Source organism: Rhinopithecus bieti, unplaced genomic scaffold (assembly GCF_001698545.2).
Source record: "Rhinopithecus bieti isolate Rb0 unplaced genomic scaffold, ASM169854v2 scaffold_32014, whole genome shotgun sequence".
Lineage (NCBI taxonomy): Eukaryota > Metazoa > Chordata > Mammalia > Primates > Cercopithecidae > Rhinopithecus > Rhinopithecus bieti.
Genome location: NW_016813639.1, coordinates 396,352 through 403,157, shown reverse-complemented (window position 1 = coordinate 403,157; position 6,806 = coordinate 396,352).

Below are 6,806 nucleotides of genomic sequence, written 5' to 3'. Positions count from 1 at the left end.
TAGTGGAAAGTATGACTGGCAGAGTCAGTTTCTGGAGAACCTTGGATATTAGAAAGCAAGTTTGAAGTTAGGTGGATGGTTTGAAGCTGGGCGGATAGTTACTGAAGATTTTTAGGCAGGTGATATGAATAAAGGAGTGTTTTTGGAAACTTTGTTGGCCATCTGTAGAATGTATGTATAAGTTTTGCATGTAATTGACACCTATAGTCATGGTGGGAAGAGGAAGGAAAGGACTGATGTTCTCAAGGCAAGTGGGTAGTTCAGCAGGATATGATATCAGAGTAAGGAAAGGAAGATGTAGAGATAATATATTTCATACAGGAGAAATATTTATATAAAACGTGCTGAAATTTTAAATACTTTCTAATTTCCCAAGGTAATTTTATAATTTTCATGTTTCTATTACTATGTACTTCAGTGTTTGTTTATAGGAAGTCCTATAGTATAAAATGGTGAGGTCACTTATTTAAAATGTAAAATGGCTTTGCTTTTAGTGGTATATATAGTTTCAACATAAAAAACCTCATGGTAAGCATATAAAGGATAAACTGTGGTTCTCTTTAGGCTGGTTCTATAACCAGTAGATTGTGATTCATCAAAGTAGCTTATGGTCTTCCTTGGTATATCATCACACTGATTATGATTTCCATCTCATTGCCTCTTTTTGCTGCTATCCTCATGTGGTTTCAGGTCTTTGGGGGAAATAAAAAATAACTTCCCCTCATGCCACAAAATGGGGGATCTAGATTAGGAAGCAGGTTTGGCCACTTTAGTAGACATCCAGAATAATATTTTATTAAAGAAGATAAGAATTTAATTTTCTCTGACATAACCCAAAGATCAGCAGTCCAGGGCTTATGTGATAGTTCCTTAGTATTGGGCACTCAAGCTCCAGGGTCTTACGTCTCTGTCATCCATAGAATGTTGCTTTTATTTCCAAGATGGCTGATCTTCATGATCACATTCTAACCAATGAGATGGGGGGAAGGAGCACCACCTGGCATTTGTGAGCATTTATAGTCATATGCCATTGGTTACAAATCAGCCACACCTAGGGCAGAAACTTGTTTTTAATCTGGGCAGCTGTGTTGGTAGGGTTTTGTTACTATGGGAGAAAAGCAAAGAGTGGATGCTGGAGAATTACCAGTTGTCTCTGCCATAGAATCCCATTTTTATTAGCTAAATCAGCAGTTTTTAAAAAATTTTTTGGCAGTTTTTTAATTCATAAATGTAAAAGAGTGACCTTGGTAATATTACCAAATTTGTTAAAATTCTGACTGAACATTAGAACAAGAATTTTTGAATCTGTTAATGTCCCTCACTTCTTTATGAGAAATAAAACTGATACTCTTATTTTTGTTGGGCTAACTGTAAACCATTTCTATTTGGTACATTGCTATGTTAATTAACAGAAGATCTTTGAAATAAAGCTTTTAGCATATCCTGTTCCTGGAATAACCTTGAGGAATGGACTCTTTCAGGGCTGGAACTAATGGCAGTGGTGGTCAAGTGAGAAGTTCTGTCTCCCTACAGGCTTTTCAATCAGATCAGATTATAATAAGATCAGATTATAAGCATGACAAAATAAAAACAGTACCTCTGGGAATTATGTTATCAGGTCTGGGGAATGTGTTGGTGGATCTCCTGACTGGGCCGTTGGAAGGTCATTGGAAGGAGCAATTTTTAATTTACTTGTTTTCAGACTGTTTCTTCCTCATTGCTACTAAATTGATGACTTTTGCTTATGAAGGTAGTCCTGAGAATTTCCTTAAACTGGTCATGTTTAATTTCCTTAAACATGATTTCATTATTCAGGATAATGTATTTGGATGCCCCACCAATGTCAAATATTAATTCACAATTTGTTTTTTAGTAGTTCTTGCTACTTCACTTAATTTAGCACTTTGCGATCTGCTTCCCCAGTAAAACTGGGATAATGTGAGTACCTGAGCCTACTGAGTACATGCCACCCATGTCTGCATTTCTGAATCCCTGTATTTATCTTAGTCTTTATTAAATGAGTAACATAGAGCACACATATGGAGTTCACAGCTAAAAGGTTTAGTTAGTAAAAGTAAAATGCTTTTTAGTCAAATGCTTTTGTTGCATTTTTTATATGACTTGGCAAAGGAATTATGATGATACAAGAAAATGGCAAAATGTGGTTGATTTAAGAATTTAACAAGTTTTACTAAAGTATTTCTCGAGCGCTTATTACATGTCATACTACCCTTTTAGTTCTTATGTGGAAATTAGGAAATGGAACTATCACTTTTAATGCCTACTACCTTTTGGGCACACATATAATTGTCACTTCAATTCTTTGGGAAATACATTATAAACCCCATTTTACAGATGAGAAAATTGTGGTTCATGAAGATTAAGTTGTTTGCTTATGGGTGACTCCTGCTGAATACCCCAGGATTTAGGATGGAAGGTTCTTTGTGCTCTGTGTTATTGCCTGCAAATGGTTACATATGTAGGATGGAAGAAGGACATTCTGAGTTAATAAGGAGCACCCATTAAGTTGAAAAAAAGCATGATGAAAAAAAGCATCAGTGATTGGAAATTATGAAACTGTGATTTTTAAGCCTAGTTATTTTTATTTTAATGCAATATAACTAAAAGGAATTGTTTTATAATTAGATATATGCATATTTTTAAAGAATTTTACGTATGTGTATATATGTATGAATGAGATGGGGTCTTGCTGTGCTGCCCATGCTGGTTTCAAACTCCTTGTCTCAAACGATTCTTCTGCCTCAGCCTCCTGATATATACATCTTTATATATTTTATCATATACTGCAGATCTTCAAGAGAGTTAATTATTTTACATGCTCCTGTAAAATCAGACATATCAAAATTTCACCTTTTGAAGCCTTCTTTGTTCTCTCCAGTTAGAATTAAGGGTTCCCTGCTATGTATCTCCACAGTGCAATTTATCAAAATTCATATCCCACACTCAGCTTTTTGAAAGTATTCCTTCTGGAGGGTAGTGCCTATGTTATTCACCTTCATTTCTCTCCCAGTGTTTACAGAATTTTTTGTACATTTTAGATGGATTGTAAGCAAGATGAACCTTTTAAAATGTTATGCTTATTTATATAGAAAGGAATTCCTTATAATTTTTATGCAGAAGCAAGAGGGAATTAGTAGCAGTAGTTGTGTTTTGAAGGCTTTTGCCCCGCGAGAGTGCCTGTGGATTGAAAAATTAAAGGGCCATTGGTTTCCTAGCAGTATCCAACCAAAGTATAGACTAAAAGAAAATTTGCATAATTAAATTTTGGAAACTTCTTTTCCTTTGTTTCCTTCTTTTTTAGAGACATTAGAAGAAATGGACAGTGAGTTGCTCAAGTGTGAATTCTGTGGGAAAATGGGATATGCTAATGAATTTTTGCGGTCAAAACGATTCTGCACTATGTCATGTGCCAAAAGGTATTTCTATGCTCTTGAATTTCCCAAAGGACAGATAAATAGCCATTGCAACAAAACCAAAAAACCCTTGAATAGCTTGCCAAGGATAACTGTAGATATTTTAATATGTAATATTATAGAAGAAACCTAGTTATTACTATATAGAAGAATAATACAAATAGGCAGTATCTGGAGCCACCTAGTATTTAGTTATTAGATTTTCTTTGCAAAATTACATATTCATAATACTTAAAATCAATTGTACAGTATAATCTAATATTAAGGTAGTAATCTCCTGATGGTAAGAATATATTTAGGAGAATCCCTCCAATGAAATGATCAGGATATTATATAATACTAGTCCTTAAAGTGTCAAAAACAGTATTTGTTTTATCAGCTGTTTTATCATTATTGAAATACTTTGATTTACTTTGTGTTGTTTTAAAATGTTTTCATTTGTTTGAATCATATTCTATTTATTTTAGATTTCTAATGGGACAGCTATAGTATAAATTCCCCACGTTGTTAACAAAGACAGCAAAATACTTGTCTTTTCTGAATTAGTATTTTCAATAGTCATTATTATAGATAAGTAGTGTTTCTTTTTTTAATACAGCGTGTCACTCTGTGGCCCAGTCTGGAGTGCAGTGGTGTAGTCTCGGCTCACTGCAACCTCCACCACCTGGCTTCAAGAGATTCTCCTGCCTCAGCCTCATGAGTAGCTGGGATTACAGGCACCTGCCACCATGCCCAGCTAATTTTTGTATTTTTAGTAGAGATGGGGTTTCACCATGTTCGCCAGGCTGGTCTCAAATTCCTAACCTCAGGTGATCCGCCTGCCTCGGCCTCCCAAAGTGCTGGGATTACATGTGTGAGCCACCACGCCTGGCTGATAAATAGTATTAATAACAAAATAAATGTTTAGTCTCTTCATTAATCGTATAATTCCCAAGTTTGGTTTATGTTAAAAAAGAACCCCACCCTAATTCTAATAATAAATCCTAGTAATACAGATACTTACCACTTAAGTTGAAGTGTATGCACACTATTTTGAAATTGGTTCTCTGTTCAAAAAGATAATTATTCTCTCAAAGGATTTAAGATCTTCAATAGGATGACTATAGCTTGTACTGTATTTCAGAATAGGTAGAAGAGCAGAATTGGAATGGTTCTAACATGAAAAAAAGACAAATGTTTAAGGTGTGAATATCCCAAGCACACTGATTTGATCTTTTCTGATTATATGAATGTATTAAATTATCACACATACCCTAAAACTATGTACATCTATTATGCATCCATAAAAAATAAATAACTTTAACCTCATGAAAAAATTAGTATAATTGTATACATCAAGGGAATTTCTTACTTGAACATTTTATTTCGTATGGTTTATTTCCAAAATATACTTAGTAAAACTTAAGTTAAATAATAGAAGTGTTTTCCTCCAAAATTGGGTTCATTGTTTTGGTTGTCAGTCTGTTTTTCAAATATGCTTTGATGTTACTGATAAACCAATAATCAAATTATGTAACTCATATTTAAACTTGAATTTTCTAGTTTGCATATACTACGAGAAAGAACAATGGTTATCTGATTCTGAGTGATTTAAAAACTCTAAAAACTTGGGGAAAGGACTCCCTTTCAGAATATTTTAAACTTCTTAACTATTTAAAAATATTTGAGGACACTTAATGCTGCCATCGGTCTTCTCTCAGAGATGAATGCTGAGTTGTCACATTAGTATCCTTCAATGAATCTCTTTAGCAGTGTAGGGACCCTAACATAGGGAAATGTGGATGAGAGAGGGAGATTAGGTCGGGGAAGAACCATTGCCATTTACATGTCTGCCTAGCTGTCTTGGAAAGCTAAATTTTTAGGGACAAAATATCAAGTATAAAGCTAGCCTCTCTTTTCTGTTCTTTCCTTAATGGATAAAGAAGTTTTGTCAGTTGATATAAATGGAAATCAGAAACCTACATTGCTGAGGCCACAAATGAGCACATTATGAACACAGCAGGATCTTGAATTGTATTAGGGTAAAATGAATTGGCTATCAAGATACTTATATTTTATGGGAAAATAGCATATTCATTATCATAGTACTTTTATTTCCACCTCTTGATAGCTTTATAAAATGTAGGTGAGAAGAATTTGTTGTGGTGTCAGCATACTGGTTCTAGAATAGTTAGCAATAGCAAAGTTAATTGGGATTTATTCTTGTAACTTTCTTGGAGCAAAAGAATTTTGAAGGCTGGGTGTGGTGCCACATGCCTGTAATCCCAGCACTTTGGGAGGCTGAGGTGGGAAGATTGCTTGAGCCCAGGAGTTTGAGACCAACCTGGGCAACATAGTGAGACCCCCATCTCTACAAAACAGATTTTTGAAAATAAGTTACAAAGGCAGTTTCATATATGTAAAATGAAACTGCATATATTTTCCTAGCCTTTGCATAGCTTTTCAGAAATTTGTTTCTTAGATCATTTCTTCTCACTCTTCTTTCTAGGGGGAAAGGTTGGCAAACTCCCACCCAGGCCAAGTCTTTCCTGTTGTTCATTTTTTTGTATGGGCTCGTGAGCTAAGGATGATTTTGAAATTTTTAGTTTGTTGGGAAAAAAAATCAAAATAATATTTTGTGATACATGAAAATTATGTGGAATTCAAATTTTATTGTTATTGTTACTAAAAGTTTTACTAGAACACAACCATGCTCATTCAATATTTTCTATTTATTTTTTATTTTTAAATTTTATTTTTATTGTTTTGAGTTAGGATCTGGCTCTGTCACCTATGCTGGGTGCAGTGGCGCTATCACAGGTCACTGCAACCTTGGCCTCCTGGGCTCAAGCCATCCACCCACCTTAGCCTTCTAAGTAGCTGGGACTACAGGTGTGTGCAAGCACACCTGGCTAGTTTTTGTATATTTGGTAGAGATGGGTTTTCACCGTGTTGGCCTTGAACTGGTCTTGCCATTTATTGGTCTTCAACTCTGGAGCTCAAGTAATCCACCCACCTTGGCCTCCCAAAGTGCTGGGATTACAGGTGTGAGCCACCGTGCCCGACCCAATATTTTCAATGGCTGCTTTCACACTGCAATGGCAGAGGTGGGTAGTTGTGACAGAAACTTGTATGGCCCATGAAACTTAAAATATTTACCATCTGGTCCTTTGTAGAAAAAGTTTGCCAGTCCTCGTTCCAGGGCTTTAGGATCCATTAAAAGACGTAGGATTTTTTTAAGCTGTCATCATGTCTTATAAAGGTCTATGTTCAAAAATATTAGGCGATCTATTTTGATAAAAGAAAATCTTTCTTTAAAGAGTTATGGACTTCGGGCCGGGCGTGGTGGCTCAAGCCTGTAATCCCAGCACTTTGGGAGGCCGAGACGGGCGG